The 17,990-nt window shown below is 46.1% G+C and overlaps 2 long non-coding RNA genes across 2 annotated transcripts; both read left to right on the top strand.

Moving 5' to 3' along the window:
• The first annotated feature begins 3,316 nt into the window (after positions 1-3,316).
• On the top strand, positions 3,317-13,687 carry LOC146891488 (uncharacterized). The gene is made up of 4 exons (XR_014997381.2): positions 3,317-3,403; positions 3,485-3,591; positions 7,508-7,588; positions 10,933-13,687. It is a non-coding gene; the product is annotated as an uncharacterized LOC146891488 (long non-coding RNA).
• A 38-nt stretch (positions 13,688-13,725) lies between these two features.
• Positions 13,726-15,225, top strand: LOC148119593 (uncharacterized). Its single transcript, XR_015735137.1, has 2 exons — positions 13,726-13,894; positions 14,394-15,225. It is a non-coding gene; the product is annotated as an uncharacterized LOC148119593 (long non-coding RNA).
• Positions 15,226-17,990: the final 2,765 nt, after the last annotated feature.

The raw sequence follows: 17,990 nt of genomic DNA, 5'->3' as shown, positions 1-17,990 counted from the left end.
CATAGCACTCCTACCCAAAAATCTATCACAAAAGCTTAAGAAATGAACTCTGCTAGGATACAGGCCACCGCTGAGTTTCCAAACTATTATTTTTCTCTCTCCTAAAATACATAAAGCTGAAACCCATCTTGATCATCCTCTTTGGAACCAAGAACAGCATGTAGATTAAGACAGCCACTTTTCTTAGTTCAGACACTTCTCTCTTCTTGTGCCATTTTAAGGATCGTGATTCTCTGTCAAACCCCAGACAGTGGGCTGCTAGGCAGCACCATGGAAGGTGGTCCCATGCAGTTGTCAACAACCACAGACTCTTTTCCTTGTTCTGTCCTTCCACCCACATCCAGAGAGGGGAGATACTGGTAGGAACAGAGCACTGACCATAGCGCATGTTGCCCCAAACTGAGAAGTACCTTCCCGTTTGTGGAGTGGAACTCCAGCTGTTTGCTGGTCTACACCTATAATCTCAGCACTCCAGACTCTGAGGTGGGAGGATTGTGAGTTCGAAGCCAGTGTGGGTTATATAGCAAGACTATGTCTCAAAAACTAGACCAATAAAAGTATCCACGGCTCCTTCTCCTTACACATTGCCTCTCTTTAAGTGACATTGTTTGTTTTGGTTCGTTCATGTGTTTGTTTCATTTGAGAGAGCAGAAATAATTAAAATCAGGATGGGATCCCCAGCAAACCTGTATTGTGTGGCTCTACTTCAAAGTATGTTAGCTCAGATCACTTCATGGGATGTGGTCTGTAAATTTATAAGAAAAATAATGGTTTGGGTTTTAGAGACTTCATATTTCTAGGTTGGCAAGGAGTGCCACTCTCCCTCTCCTTTTCTGAAGACCTCTGACTATGACCTGATTATTGCAGAACTATTTCCGGCCTCACAGCTGGGCAAATTCCCTGGGCAGCCACGGAATGGTTCGCTTTTGCGTGGCACCGAGCTCCACTCCTTGCTGACAGGTACAGTCTGTGAACTGTCTTGCAATCTATTTCTGTTAGTTAGTTAGTTAGTTAGTTAGTTAGTTAGTTTTTTAGTCAGAGTCTTTCTGTGATGTTCTTGGCTGTCCTGGAATTTGCTATGTTCACAGACATCTGCCTGCCTCAACCTCTCAACTGCTGAGGTTAAAGGTGTGTGCTACCATACCACACTTGGCAATTATTATCTCTATTCTAAGTTATGCCAACCCACACATGGAATTTAGCCCTGTTCTTTAGTTAAGGTATGTTCATACATGTGTTCACACATACATGCACAAGTGTACAACCATTTGGATGAATCATGAGTGTTACAGACTGAGTGTCCTTCAGAAAGTAAAGTAGAAATACCTGTTTTACAGGTCAGAGCTCCCAGAGGAGCAGGGCTCTAAATGATTCATGCAACTTCTTGACTCTACAATCATATAAAAAAAGAAATGACAAAGGAACGGGTAATCTCACGTTCACTGCCACTGGTTGCGATATGCGTCTTTGGTTACTGTTGGAGACTCGCCACTCCAGATGGAAACCGAGTCACTTGTGGGCTACCACAGGTTATCAACATGCATGCACCTCTGTGTTCATGTGTGTGTGTGCTTGTATGTGTATAATCTGCCGTAATCGACAAGGTACAGTAATTGAGTGAGAGTTAACTACAGAGAGGGAGCTGGTCATTCTTACCGGATGTTTTTGATCTGTGTGAACTCTCCAACTGCTCATGAGTCAAGCTGTAAGTGACCCTAGACAGCGGCATACAGGTACTGTTACTCCAGACAGACACCCCGAAAGCAATCTAGACGATACTTCTGCTTTAAGGATACTAACTTTTTCCCTGGTGTCCCCTAGAATAAAAACCTCCACACTGGCTTTAAACACTTGCCCTGAATCAACAGTCCGTCCTATAAAGAAGTAACTAGAAGGGCCAGAGAACAATGATCCAGTACAAAGACTGGACTGGAGATTAGGGAGCTGGTGCAGTTGCTGCAGGGCAGCACCAGTGTAAAACGCCCAACATGGCAGTAGGCATCCCTAAGTTCAGGCTGAGGAAGCAGTGATAGGAAGTCCTGAGGGTCGCTCACCAGTCAGGGTAGCCAACTGGAAAGCTCCAGATTGGGTCAAGGATGGTGTCTCAGAAAACACTCAGAGAGTGTTGTTGGAAGATTCCCAATTTCTGTAGCATGAGGACCTGCTTGTTAGGGTTTCTTTCCTGCCTAGTTCCCACAGCCATTTAGCCCTAAAGAATCACACAGAAATCTACATTAAATATAAACTGATTGGCCCATTAGCTCAGGCTTCTTATTAACTCTTGTAACTTATATTAACCCATTCATATCTATGTCAGTCACATGGCTCGTACTTTTTTTCAATGGGGTAGGTCACATCCTGCTTCTTAGGTGGTTGAGACAGAACTGGGAGGAATGGGCTTCCTCTTTCCTAGAATTCTCCTGTTTTCATCACCCTGACTCTACTTCCTGTTTGATTGACCTGCCTATACTTCCTGCCTGGCCAATCAGCGTTTATTTAAAACATTATTGGCAGAATATAGACAATTATCCCACACCACTTCCCTCGCCTTTTTTTTTTTTGTAAACAAAGGAAAATATCCATAGTCCATTTTTGGGGGCAATGTAGGCTACTTCCAGCTGGTTGAGGGTGCTGATAGTCTTATGGGGACCTAAAGAAAATTTAGAGTTATGATCAAGTCCTGATGTCCACCTCAAATCTGGCATTGGCCTGTGCATCCTCATATATACAAACATGTACAGACACAGGCGCTTGCATGCACATACACACTTACACACACACAGAGGTTGGAGAAAAGGTGGACGAGAAACCCAGATTCCTACAGAGAAGAAAAGGAGCACAGTGAGGTGGCGTCAAGGGCCTAACATTTAAACCAGTATTAACCTGGTGCTGACCTGGAAGTCAGAGGCCTCCACTAATAGCCTGGCTGCATGGCATCCTTTCCATCTATCCGGATGGAGAGGCACGTGAGACCAGTAAGAAGAGCACAGTTCCTGCTTCTCCCCAAGGATCAGGCTTCAAGTCCCACCATCCCACACAATTACACAAACATGCCTATCCCCATCTTCCCCTGAGAACAGGGGCACCCCACCCTCTGGCTCCTCCAATGTCTGCCTCCCACAGTGGGTACCAGACAGCTCTGTTCCCAAGCGTAGCCTTCTTCCCGGGCTGTGAGACTGCGTTATTAATAAACTGCAGTTGATGTCACCTGCCCACTGACAGGTGCTGTGCGTAGGGTAGGACTGCCTTCATCATAACCACGTGAAGAGGAGGCGCTCAAAACCGTGTAGGTGCGGCGTCAGCTGCTGGAGGTGCCCTCTGAGGAGCTGCGCCGCCCTGGGCAAGGGCTTGTCGTCATGTGTGCCGTCCAAGCCTCAACGCAGAAGCTGTTGGAGCAGTTGAGGTACTTGTTTGCCTTGATTTACTTACATTTCCTCTTTTTTTGGAAGAATTCTTGTCAACAACATGAATTTTTGCATTTCAGGGCCAGCTCTGTCAGCGAGAAAAGAACTGCCCACCAGTGCAGCTGTGGGCTCCTGGCTGAACAGGAAGAGCGGGCCATCATCTCCCCGTGTTCCCACGTGATTGCTAGTGAGTTTTTACAACATCAAATGAGGCTGGAGTGGGGGGAAGGATGTATACTCTTAATCGTGCTGTTGAGGTCTTACATGCATATTTGGAGAATTTGGAGCAGGCTGTGTGTATCCAGTGGGACAATAAAACAAAGGACCAGTTAGGAACCAAGACACCTTCCCTTCAGGAAACCCGGAAGTAAAAGAGTGCGTTGAAGACAACATCCTCCTGATGTGTGGGGGTCATAATTCCTATCTTTGTAAAAGGGCACATCATGACAGTCCTGTGACTGTGAGCTGGGGTGGGGCAGCAGTGTGACATTTACTGAATGTCATTTTCAGTTGGAGATGAGGGTATAATCAGAAGGGATTAGAACGCATGCCTTTTAACCACCTTGATCCACTGCCCCACCCCCATTTCTGTTGACAACATTTTGAAACAAGTTTTATGTGTTTCCCACCCACCCCATACCTTTTAAAAAGTGTATTTATTCCTATGCAATTTCGTATACATATGTGTATATAATTTACATTGATCATAACATCCTTTTATCCGCTCTCACCCTTCTGGGTTCTGATGAACCAGTTCTTTTCCTTAGACGACCCCCCCAACCTTCCTACATATTTTTGTTGTGTGTCTGCAGCCCAGCTGATCTAATTAGGCTTGCTTTGATGAGCATGGATAGGCATTATTTACTTGGGCAGGTACAACTCCCCAGTGTCTATATCTCTGAGGAATATTACTTGTCTCTACCAGCTACCATTAACAGCCTACTCAGGGCTGCTCCTCAGGGAGCAGTGGGGATCTCATGAGCCTCTCCTGCACTTCTGATGGACTGTTGATGGGCTTGGGCTTGTACAAGTAGCTATGGCTGCTGTGAGTACATGGGTCAATAGCCACACCATGTCCAGAATACAGCATTTTATGGAGCTTCCCCTCCTCCAGATCGCAGATTCTCTCTAGTCCCTCTTCCACGATGTTCCTTATTTCTCTAGTTGTTTGTGTTTCGTTGTTGTTTTGAGACAGGGACTCACTCTGATCTGTAGCTGGTCTGGAACTCATTATGTTGCCCTAGCTGTCCTGGAACTCACTCTGTAGACTATCTGACCTTGAAGCACAGAGATCCATCTGCCTCTGCTTTCCGAGTGCTAGGATTAGAGTCATGAACCACCACAGTTAGCATCCTTTTCTGTTTAAAATGCTTTTGTTTATCTGCTTGCTTGCTGGGTCACACGAAAGGGTTGTACACATCCAGTTTGTTCACAGACAGCCCAGCGTGAGTCTTTTAAGAACAGAGTGTCCACAAAGCACGTGAGACAGCTTGATCTCCGTCACTAATTGTCCTAGTTCCTTTTTATCCCTGTGACAAAGCACCAAAGAAAGCATTTGGCTGGCTTACAGTTTTAGAGGTTTAGAGTCCATTGTGGTGGAGCAAAGGCGTGGGGACAGGAAAAGCTGAGAGCTCACATCCTGATCTGCAAGTAAGAGACAGAAGGAAGCACACTGGGAGCGGTGTGAGTCTTTTTAAGCTTACCTCAGGTGACACCTCCTCTAACAAGACCAGCCTCCTCCCAGTCCTTCATGTATAGTTCCGCTAACTGGGGATCAAGAATTCAAACATATGAGCCTATGGGGACCAGTCTCATCACAGAGAGAGAGAGAGAGAGAGAGAGAGAGAGAGAGAGAGAGAAGAGAGAAGAGAGAAGAGAGAAGAGAGAAGAAAGAGGGAGGGGAAGGGAGAGGGAGAGAGGGGGAGAGAGGGGAAGAGAGAGAGAGAGAGAGAGAGAGAGAGAGAGAGAGAGGAGAGAGAAGAGAGAGAAAACTATTCTTGGGGGTTACATGAACAAACAAATACTCATTCCAAATAGTGAACCAATGGCAAAAGTACAGATTCCAGGATGACCTGACTACAAAGTTCAGCTTGGTGAAACAATGAGATTTTGGGGTCACTTACAGGAATATGGAGGAAGGGTTACCTACAGGGGCAGAAATCACTTGAAAATAGTTGCATCATTCAAAGCTACAGCGGCACGGGTGACATGCCATATGTCGGGGAACTGGAGAGTACTGCACAACTTGCAAGCAAGGCTGGAGAGTGTCGAGGAAAACTGGTCTAGGCCTCTGCAAAGTAGCTCAGCTCCTCTGAGAGATTTTTGGGCAGCTCAGATAGTTTGAAAGTTTTCTAGGTAGTCCAGCCTATCTGAGTGTCTTCTTAGCAGCTCTCCTGGTGAAAGCCTGTCTCTTGGTAGTCTTGACTGCATATATATTCTTGGAAAGGGAGGGCCTGCTGAATCTGCTCAGTTTCAGGGACTTCCTAAAGGATTTTAGTTGTTTACTTCCGCAGAACCTTCCCTATAGGATGGACTGTTTCACCTCCCTTCAGAATAGTGGTTTCAACCTTCCTAATGCTGTGACCTTTTAATTCATTTCCTCATGTTATAGCCACCCCCAATCATAAAAGTATTTTTGTTGCTACTTAACTGTAATTTTGGTACTATTATGAATTGTAATGTAAATATCTGTGTTTCCTGATGGTCTTAGGTGACCCTTGTAAAACAGTTCGGGGTTGAGAGCTGATGCTTTAGAACACCCTGTGTCTTAATGAGCTTTCCTCTAAGACCCAGGTTGCTCTTTGGTAGAAAACTGCTACACAAAAGAGTGAGTGAGTGAGTGAGAGAGAGAGAGAGAGAGAGAGAGAGAGAGAGAGAGAATTTTTTGTAGGGCGTCCCATCAGCACACCCAAGAACTTTGACACTGCTTTGCTAGCATCGGCTAATATATGGCTCAACTTCAAGTTCCTATTTTGTTCTTTTGTAAGAAATAAGCTGGGTGGTGGCAACACACACCTTTAATCTTAGCACTCGGGAGGCAAAGGCAGGCAGAGTTTGAGGCCAGCCTGGTCTACAGAGTGGAGTTCTAGGACAGCCAGGGCCACACAGAGAAATCCTATCTCAGAAAAGCAAAACAAAAAAGAAATGAAGGGGGCTGGAGAGATGGTTCAGAAGCTAGGAGCGTTGACTGCACTTCCAAAGGTCCTGAGTTCAATTCCCAGCACAGTGGCTCACAACCATCTATAATGAGATATGGTGCCCTCTTCTGGCATGCAGGGACATATGCAGGCAGACCACTTTATACTTATAAATAAATAAATCTTTTTTTTAAAAAAAGAAAGGAAGATAGGAAGAAAGAAAGAAATGCTGCATTACCAACATTGTTTTAAAAAACAGACTGAGCCGTTGAGTCTAAAACTGATTCACAAGAAGTAGACATTGAAAATGTCATTGCCATCTTATTTCTTTTGGAAGGGACTCTAGCCAGCCCAAGTGTGACAAACATGGCTCTGGAAGGCCTTGTCCTTCTCCTTCATTCCTTCTGCCTTGCTAAAAACCATTAGATTGCATTCCTAAAGTTAGCCACCAACATCTATTCCCTTATTTGGCCACTTCCTCCTCCTAAGGCTGACTATCAAGGTCCAGCTATCAATGTATTCAAGTCCAGCAAATCAAAAGCACCCTTTGGCTCACTTAATTAACATGCCCCATTAAAATTAAACACCTCATCCATTGGATTTCCCCTTGTACCTTTATAAACCGCCAGCTTCCTATGTGCCATGCCTGTCTCCTGTCTATCTAGAAGCAGTTCTTTGTCCCCCTCCTGGGTAAATACCCCTCCCCACTCTCTCTCATTCCCATCTCCTTCTCCTTCACCCTCCATCTCCTGTCTTTGTCTCATAGTTTCTGCTCTTTGTCCCTCTGGGGCAAATAAATCTGCTTTGTGCTGAGAACTTGGTCTTGGGGTTTCCTGAGTCCATATGTATTCCTTTCACTTTTCATCATTTACAAGTTTCTAAAAGAGTCTAAGTTGACTGAAAATTTAAGTGGTGTGATTGCCTCTTGATATAATCTAATGGCTATAATTGCTTTTTTCTTTGCAGTACATCAAATAAGAGCACATCTTACATACGACAGCATATTCTAGGCGGCTGTCATTCCAGAGCCAAGAAGAAAATAAGCCGGTAAGTGAATCTTGTTAAGAGTTCTGAAGTGTGACTGTGTGCCTGGCTTGCTTTCTCTCCTGGACTCATCTCTATGGAGACAGCCTGACTCTCATGGTCCTTCCTGTTCAAGACTCCAGGCCAGTTGAGGCCAGGTATTGTAAAGAATGTGTCACCCTAAACATATCACTTGAACATAGGGACTTTTGTGAGTTGAAAGTATTTAGAAGCAGGCACAAGAATTGTTGGGAAGTTTCACCCAGTCTGCTCCTCCCATTCCAGACCCCAACCCGGAGAAAGTCTGCCATCTGCGGCTCCTCCCCTGAAAGGAACTTAAAGACTTCTCCTTGTGTTTTCTCTTAGTGGTTTCTCTTCTTCCCCTGGGACCACGAGGGAATGCTTTGCTCAGATTAATCCTGAACTTATTAATTTGGCCTGATCTGATTTATTACATCTGGGGAGAGACTTAATACCGAGCACAGAAACCTTTCAAGAATAACTGTCTACCTTCCTATAGTGGTTTGAACAAGAATGATCCCTATTGTGCCCAGGTCAGGGAGACCCCAAGAAGAGCATCAGAGACACAGATTCACAAACTATGTTAGGGACCTCGCCTCTCACACCCATGCAGCGGGGGCCAGAGGACGAGCCCCACCATTCTTAGGCAGGGTTTATAAAGGCAAAAACCCCACAAATCTACAGTTATGGGCATAAGGGATGCAGGTGACTCTCTGATTGTCTCCAGTCTAGGGGACTTTTCCCTTTGCTGATATCCACCTTGAGCAGCTGGGCTGCAGTCTAGGAAACTTCCTTCTCTGCTGATATCTGCCTTGGGGCCTAGCACAAAGTAGAGTTGGTTTTGTCCATTTAGCCCCTATAGTCTCATATATCTGAGTGCTTGGGCACCAGCAACTGGTAGTATTTTTAAAGAATCAAGATGGGTGGCCTTGCTGGAGGAAGTATGTCACTGGGGGTGGGTTTTGAGATTACAAAAGCGCAAGGCAAGTTTAGGCTCTTTCTCTCTGCCTGTGGATCAGGATGGAGAACGTTCTGTTCTTCTCCAATGCCATGTGTGTCGGGTGCTGCCATACTCCCTACCATGATGATGATGGACTAACCTCTGTAACTTTAAGCAAGGACTGGCTAAAAACTTATTTTTTTTATTTTATTTTTTAAAGATTTATTTATTTATTATGTATACAACATTCCTTCCATGTATGTTTGCAGGCCAGAAGAGGGCACCAGGCACCAGATCTCAATATAGATGGCTGTGAGCCACCATGTGGTTGCTGGGAATTGAACTCAGGACCTCCGGAAGAACAGTCGGTGCTCTTAACCTCTGAGCCATCTCTCCAGCCCTAAAAACTTATTTTTATGAGTTGTCTTGGTTGTGGTCTTCGCAGAAATATCAGTGACTAAGACACCTTCCTTATTTGCCCAAAAGCAGACACAGTTTTACCAGGGCCAACATGTCCCATTCCCCCCTCTCTACCACGAAGAATAAAATTTGAATCCTGAAGTTAACTTTAGACCCACGTCAGCCTGGAAATGCACTACAGGCTTCTATGTGACAAAACCCCATTTGTTGGCCTTCCTGGAAGTTCTTTCCTTCCATCTTGTCACTTCTCTAAAAGAATGCTGTCTTTGCTGGGCGGTGGAGGCGCACACCTGTAATCCTAGCAGAGGCAGAGGCAGGTGGATTTCTGGGAGTTCAAGGCCAGCCTGGTCTACAAAAGTGAGTTCCAGGACAGCCAGGGCTGCTACACAGAGAAACTATTGTTCTTTTTAAAAAATAATGATGATGGGATGGCCCCAGGCGGCTCGCGGAGTACGGCAAGGATGGCCGTGAGTCCCTGCAGCGCCATGCGGCCGGGGGAGTCAGGTGGACGGTTACGGCGGATAAAAGGCTCATAGGACATAGTATTATTTAAAAAAGAGGGAGACATTTATTGCTTAAAGAAGAGAAAAACAGAGAGAACAAAGACACACGTACACACGAGACGAGACAAACACACACACGCACACGCACGCGCGCGCACACACACACACACACACACACACACACACACACACACCAGAGAGAGAGAGAGGAAGATGGCGGCGAGGGGAGGGTCAAAAGTGGCTGGGATGGGCGTGGTTAGTTCTTAAAGTGTCCCAATGGAATAACATTCCCGGATCCTTTTTATAATAAAAAGTAGGTTAGACATTACAGGTTGAAGGAATTGGGGCGGCGAATTCTCAAGACTGCTTCCAGCTGATTTGTGGGCGTCGTCTTTGGGGGGGGGTGTGGGGGTGAGGGAGATCCGAGAGAAGCTGGGTGTTGGTCACATTTTGGCATAGCTGGTCTCTGCTCCCGACAGGACAGGTGTCTGTGGCATGAAAATGTCTGGTGTCCCTTGGACCTGGTTAGGGTGTTGGTAGAACAGAGGACAAAGTGATCCCCAGGGTCAGTGTGAAAGAGAGACCCTGCCTCAAAAACAATGGAGGAGATGGATACAGGAATGCACCTGATGCCAACTTCACACATGCACACACGCACGCACACGCACACACACACACACACAAACACACACTCACGCACACACACACCACACACAGACACACACCACACATGAACACACAACACACATAGACACACAATACACATAGACACACAACACACACACATACCACGCACACACATGCATGCATGCACACAAACTACAATTTGAATGCTTAAATAATTGCTTTTATTATCAAAGTCACATTAAACAAACAACAAACCCCCAACCAGTTATAAAAATTCTCATAGCTGCTTGTCTTAGCAGATTTCCTTCTACCTTTCTATTTTGGGTAGCAGAATCCCAGACTTTGCCATAAAGGCCTGGGCACATGGCCTGGACAAGCAAACTGAAGAATCCTGACCTAACAAGTCAGTACCCCTCACTCTGATGTCGTCAGCTTCGCTTCCACAGTGTTGGGGACAAAGCTTTCTTAACAGGGGAGTTGCTGAATGTGGTCTATGTGTTCAGTACAGGGGTGCCAGCACTCAAAGAGGGAGGGGGAGGGGTGATGGGGGAGGGGATGCTAGCGCTGCAGAATTAAGCCGAAGAGAGGGAGAGAGAGGCAAGCAGAGTGGGGCGCAGGGAAGGTGGGTGGCAGTCGGTTCCCTGTTCCTCTCTTCCTCTGATATTGGATGGGTGCCCTCAGTGCCCGTCACTCCCTCATTTTAACCTAATCTGCTTCTAGTTTCTGCCAACTGCTGTCAAAGGCATTGCAAGTCACACCCATCCTCCAAGTTGCGAAATGGCCCCTGAGCAAGATGTCAGGGAACCTTGGCTGCCGTTTCTGTTTGCTTACGAGCTGTGTTTTCTCTGCTTCCAAAGGTTTTTGCTCAGGAAATACATTTGCTTCTGAACTACTGGGAAACAAAACAACAGCTAAACAAACAAACAAAATAATAAAAAACCGAACAAACCCAAAGCCGTGGAAATGAACTCAGTTCTGGACAGCATTCTTTGCATTTCACCGCAGTCGTGGTTGGCTCTTTCATCAACGTATACAACTTGACACACAGACTAATGCACACCCCCAGCTCCGGCACACCACGTCCTCTTCAAAGATTTCAAAGTGAAATAATTACAGAGTGAAGGCAGTAATGGCTGATGGATGAGAGGTGCCGGCGTTATGGTAATCCGATACACCGTAGAAGGGCTGGGGCAGGCTGAGGGGAACCTCTGCCAGAAGGCAGCCACTTTCAACCGTACACAACAGCAGCAAGGCTTGTGTGGATCAAAGCAAACACATCCACCGCCATCCCTGAGGCTGAACTTTGGCTCCTTCTGCTCCCTAGTCTCCTGGCCTGGAAGGCCTGTCAGGAGTAATTAGGTTGCTAAGGACATTGTTGCCCTCAAGCGAGCTAGGAAAGGAAGGCCCTTCGCCTGGAAGGTGTGATAGGGCAATTTGCTTGAACACAGATATAATAGACACATGAGATATATACACAGATAGACCAGACACATGAGATAGATATATACACAGATAGACCAGACACATGAAATAGATATATACACAGATAGACCAGAGATAGATATAAACAGACCAGACACATGAGAACTGGAACAGACAGAGCTGGGAGCAAGGACACCTCATTTCTCATTATAGGCTTAAAACTAAACTTCAGTTTGGAGAGAAATTTGACTGGTGGCTGCCAGGAGGTCAGATATTCCTGACCCTGATAGGAGGAGGTACATATTGAAGGTGAGGTCATGTCCAAGGGTAGCTAGCTGAGCTTGGTTCTTGACCAAAGACTACAGACTACAATATGTCTGTCTGTGTGTACCCTGTGCTTCTCTCTAGGTAGTAGGGATTTAGGGATTTCATGGAGTTTCTTTTCGTTTGTTTGTTTGTTTTTCTGATCCGATAGAAGATAGGAACTTTGCTTAGGGTATATGTGAGTGTATGTATATGCAAGTGTGTACCTTGTCTGGGCCAGATCAGACCTGATCTTCGGTCTGCTTTCTGGTGAGTGGTCCTTTCTCTTCCTAGCTCTCTTCTACCCCTGTCCTTATCCGGACTCTCTTTATCCCTGTGACCACTTGGTGTAAGACAAATAGTTGCTTCTACTTTCAGACAGCCTGAATATCCTGCCCCCTTAAGCGTCCAGCAGTGCCATTGTCCTTCTCTTGTTCCTCCAGAACGTTCTGTAGCTCCCCATTGTCTTTCTGTCCTGGGAGAACTGGTTTCTCTGAATCTCGTCTGTGACTGAAGCAGGGTACGGTGTCAGCCTGATCAGAAGCAGAGATAATTTCCACAACCCCTGGACGCATTGCCAGGCCAGGCACAGAATACATGAGCAGCAAGACTGTTGCTCCTCGTCAGCTAATAGTGTTTGGTGAGTCCGTGCCATGACTATAGCATCCCAGGGACCCCAACTTCCTTAAGAACTTCCCTGACGTCCTCTGCATCCCTGGTTGCACCGGGTCAAGCTCACTGAGATGTGTGCCAGGAAACTGGGAAGTGAGGAGACTGGCATCTAGAAGGGTCCAAGTATTTCGGCATTAAAACATATGTACCCATGAGCTTGGTTCGCCCTGGCCTCTGCGGTCGCCAGCAGCCCACTGTCTACACCTCCACATTGTCCCTTAGGCAGCGAGTTTTCTCAGTTCCACTCAGGACACTTCCACGCAATGTTCAGGCTTGTTATTTGACTATAAGGACCAATGGGCCCCTTACCTCGTTTACACGAGACAGGGCTTAGAAACCGAACACGAGAGATTGAACATCCTCAAGTCTGGATTTGTGTCCACACATCCCAACTGTGGGCTGGCTTCCTGGGTACCAACACAGGTGTGTGTCATTGTTTAGTTACAAGGAACAGAAGTGCTACGCCTTGATATAGAAAGCCCACAGCCGCCAGGCTACTCAAATGTGCAGCATAGGCTTTGAGACTCACCATCTGACTGTTCTGTTGCCTTTCTTACTGCGTGTGCTTTCCCAACACAACACACACCTGGCATGCTGCAGGCACATGCTTACGCTGATTGTAAATCTATGTCTTCTGCTTGAGCGGCATCTGAATTCTGTAGGCTCTTAGTTATGATCTTCGCGTGTGCTTAGAGGCCTTCCTAGAATGTTCCCTGCCTCTTTCTGATTAACTCCAACCCTGCACTTGGGATTCCTCGTCAGGGGCTTTAATGGATTTTGCCCTGATTGCAAGCCGACTTGAAAGCATCTGTCATGTGCACACAGTGCATGACCCACTGGACGCGCTCATCACTGTTCACTAGCAGCTGGCACATTTATTTCCTGGGCTACATTTTATGGACCAGGACATCATCATGTGTTGTTGAAGCTAAAAAACGTTTCTTGAGCTGGGTGGTGGTGGTGCACGCCTTTAATCCCAGCACTTGGGAGGTAGAGGCAGGCGGGTCTCTGTGAGTTCAAGGCCAGTCTAGTATACTGTGAGAGAGTTTTGGGACAGCCAGGGCGACACAAAGAGAAACTCTATCATGAAACAAACAAACAACCAAATAAAGCAAGTTTCTTGAAAGAATAAATGAGTGTATTTCTTCCCAAATAGGTTCCTGTTGCAGAATCACGTGCATGAACTTGGAATATGAGCATTAGTTTGTTTGTTTTTTACTTTTTTTTTTTTTTTTTTTTGACGCAGGGTCTCAGGTACCCTAGCCTGGCCTCAAAAATGTGTAGTTGAGGAGGAGCTACTGCTTGTTTATAGGGTCATCCTATGACCTCACTCACCTTCGGGGCAAGGGACAGCTCAACTCATCCATGGTCATCCCGTGAGTTAAGATGTCAGTTGCCAGAATGTGCTGAACCAGGGCCCAGGTAAGCTTTTTCAGGAGTCAGTTCCAAACCAGTGTGTTTCAAGTGTAATCTTGGCCGTTGTGACTGGGAACTCTGAGTAGAGAAATCAAGGCGAGGTGTATTATGGTCCTCCAAGCGCAGCTCAAAGCAAGCCTCGCCTTTGAGTGGGTTTTTATGTGGATACCTTCTCCCTGCTATGGTCTTCAGTCCCCCTCACCCACATGCCAGAGCTGAGTTATTGGCAGTGGCGTGATTACTTGCCTCCAGGGGATAAGCTTTTAATCACCTAAAAGAGCTGTTGGCCTCCTCTAAAAACACTTCAATAAAGTAGAATTCGGCCCTTGTCAGTCCCAGGCTTTTTTGTGCCAAGATGCATTGAAGCCAGAAACCAGGGTCAAAAAGTTACCGAGAACTGGCCTAGCTCAGACGCCAGCTACTATGGTATGTACTTCTTAAAATGTTTGTGCGTTTTAGCTGCTCCTTCCCCTAGTGATATTGGTATCTGTTCTTCTCTGCCTAGTTTGGCCAGGGCAGCTGTCATGAAGGACGGACAGGCTGAATCATCACTCTTGGCTCACATCAGGATTCCTGGTGTCTGAGATGGTTCGTGTGGAAGATGCAAATCAGGGAAGCTGGAATCTGCAATCGCCAGGGAACCGGCTTGGAAAAACAGGACCTTTAAGGCTGTGTGCCTTCGCGGAGGCTGTGTTCAGTGTCCACTAGATGGCGCATTGACATAGGCACACGCCATGTGTCTTCTGGACTCTGAGGGACCCAGTCATGACTTACCTATCCCGAACAAAACTGGGAGTTGGTTGCTAGTGAAAGTATATGCAGGGGTGGCAAATGAATCTGTTTCTTAAATTTCCACATACATATTATGAATATTGTATGAAAAAAATTTTTATGTTGGGCTAAGAGTGAGCAGACGTAGAAATGCGAAGGTGCCGCTCTGTTAGGTGAGGAAACACCATTCAAAGCACCCCCTCTGGTATTTAGAAACTGTATCCTAGTATTTAGGCAGAACATATGCCACGCAGCTTTTATGCTTTTCCAGGTGTGGTCTTCCTTGGCATCCATCCATTTCTTTGTCCTTGCGGTGATGTAGGAGGTAAGGGCTATTTCATGTGTACAGCTGCCCTTCTGCAGCCATAAAGGATTGTTTCTCGGACCACCACAGATGCAACATCCGAAGATGCTCCAGTTTCTTGTGGAAAATTTATCTATTATTTGCATGAACTCATGTAATATTTATAACACCCACCGAGAGAGAGCAAATGCTATGTGACTTGTTATGCTGTGTTGTTTAGGCACTAACGACAATCTCTACAGAGTCAGCCCCATTTCCAGTCCACTTTAGCCTAAGGTTCATTGACTATGCAAATCCTGCAGACAGAAAAACTTGAGTAATGGAGAAGCTGAGTTATTTGTCTAAAGACAAAGAGCCAGTGAGTGCTGGAGCTGAGCCTCAAACCTAGAGAGCTTGGTTCCCTCTGAAGTCCATGCTCTCCGTGTCGGTGCTAAAACACATCGTGGAAGGCCAGGAGTGTGACTGCAAAGCCAGCTTTGATGCTTTCTCACTGCCAATAGCGAAGTTCTAACTCTTGGTTCCTTCTTCATCCCCAGCCGCCCCGCCCTCATTGGCCTCCCTACACTGGGATGGCAGTGTTCCTCAGAGCTCTCCCTCCCTCATCTTCTAGTTTCAATGTGAATGGCGCCACCCGCACAGAGATAGTGCTGGGCTGCATGGTGTTTTATCTGCAAGAAGAGCATTTGGTGAGCCGATGGTGCAGCTCAGTGGGCAGAGCGCTCCTCTAGCATGCACAGAGCCCTTGGTTTCGGTCCCCACAACTGCATAAACCAGATGTGGTGACTCAGACCTCCAGCCTCAGCACTTGGGAGGTGCAGACAGAAGGGTCAGAAGTTCACCTTTATCCTCAGCTACATAATGAGTTTAAGGCTATCCTGGGATATAGGAGATCTGTCTCAAACAAAAATCTCCTTTATCGATTAGGAAAATTAACATATCAAATCTTGTAGCAACTGAAGGATGCATAAACTATGCCTAAGGAGCTTAAATAGATACTCACCCTTCCTTCCATTTTCCGGTTTCCCCGGGATGTATTTAGGATGTATGCATCATTCCTGGTCCTGAGGACGATGCTAGCTCAGGAAGGCTGGTCCCCTTCATAGCATCACAGTTCGACAGGGGTGATAAACATAAATGCCACTGTGGTCCAGCTTGCCTGTCATGGCAGAAAGGTAAGATGCACTAGCCTGAAGTGGCACACAGAACAGACAGGAACAAGGTGGGGGGCTATGATACCTCAAAGTTTACCCCCAGTGACCTGTTTCCACTAAGCACGGGAAGCCCCACCTCCTAATGTCCTATGACCCACTGAAACAACCCGATTAGTTGTTCAAACTTGTGAGCCTGTTGGGGCATAGTCAACCCCAATAGAGGCAGTTAGTGGACTGGATACCAAGTAGAGTTGGTGCGCTGGTCAGCTGACATAGGACAATAGGCTAGGGGATGCAGAGGGGCATGGAGGGAGTTCCAGGGAAATTTCAGAAATCCTAAGAATACTACCTATATGTATGTATATATAAAATTACATATATGGAAATGACATATACCCATCTTTACTCCAGAAAATATTTGAAGTAGCAATGCTGGATTTGATAGCTAGGTTAAGTACAGAGATGGAGGGAAAAGAAAGCACCCAGCCACACTTGTCTCTGGCTTGGACAGTGAATGGGTGCTTATCCTTAATGGATAAAGGAAATATGATACAGTGTTCAAAAACACATCCCCACTCAATTTCCAGCCGTAAGTTTGACAGATTGTGGGCAACTTCGTGGCTACAAGCTTCTGCACATTGCGGAAAAAGTCAAGGCTGGGCTTGTGGAATTGCAAATCATCAGAATCATCAGGATATTGGTACAGGAGGATGGATGTCATTACAGATTTTGATTGAAAATATAAACCACGGAGAGGGAAGAGGCTCATGAGTGCCCACTCCTAACTGAGTTGGATTCAAATATTTAACTATTTAGTATCTTAAAGAATTGATGGCAGACTAATTGTTTTTCACTTTTCATGGAAAATTCTGACATCATCTAGAAAGCCTCACTAAGACATGAACAAAGAACATACTGTTTGCGGGTTTTTGGTTTTGAGACAGGATTTCATTATGTAGCCCAGGCTGGCCCAGAACTCTGGACTCCAGGCATATACTTTCTCAACTTCAGGATTTTCTTTTAAACCAACTTTTTCTTAAGCCTAAAATCCACTGTGTATTTTGTATTTGAGGGTTTCCCCCAGATTTATTGAAAACTGGCACGGACTGGAACACCTTGAGATTCCGGCAGGTGGTCAGCAGATTCCAGCCAAAGCTCTTCCTTGCCCTGTGCTGCTGATTTCAGAGGACTCAGAGAGAACATGTTTCTCTGGTAGGTGGAGAGATAGAAACGGCTGGAGCCAGCTCAGGCTTGTATTTATTTTAAAATGGCATAAATATTTAAAATATGATGTGTAAACTTGCTGTCAGGTCACTTTTCACTTCAAGGGGCTTTGACAGTTCCCTGTTAAGTCTGTCTAGGGGGCAGAGGAGGCTCCCTGGGTGTTCCCTGGAAGGAGTCAGCAAAGAGAGGTGCTTGCTACTCGGGTAGCCCTTTGCTCTTGACTTTGGCAAAATGAAGGAATGAAAGGCAGTCAGGCCAGAACAGGAGGCTGCTATGTAAGAGATCCCTTACTCCTCTAACATCAGGACGGTGGCAATAGCAACCCCAGAACCCTACCAGCTTCCAATCAACGCTGTCATTTCTCCATTTTGCATATGAGAGCATCAGGTTGGCCTTAGTTTCGTGGGTCTGCTTCCCTAGTTCTGGCGCTTCCGCAATCTAAAACACACAGCCTCCGGCAAGGGCAAGGTGAGGCCAGGCAGCTGCATTCCAGTAGTTGCCTGTTCGTCTCCTGTGGACCCAGGAGGTCACATGGACAAGCCCAAAGTCATTGGAGATAAAGATATCTTATAAGGAAGGGGAAAATAAACTGTAGTTAATGATTCACTCCTTGCGTATTTGCCAGTGCTGGGACAGCATTGCTGCAGAAATT

The sequence above is a fragment of the Myodes glareolus genome, chromosome 16, assembly GCF_982192425.1.
Source record: "Myodes glareolus chromosome 16, mMyoGla1.1, whole genome shotgun sequence".
NCBI classification, from domain to species: domain Eukaryota; kingdom Metazoa; phylum Chordata; class Mammalia; order Rodentia; family Cricetidae; genus Myodes; species Myodes glareolus.
Note: the sequence above shows the minus strand (reverse complement) of the source record. Positions and strands in the feature narration are given on the sequence as shown.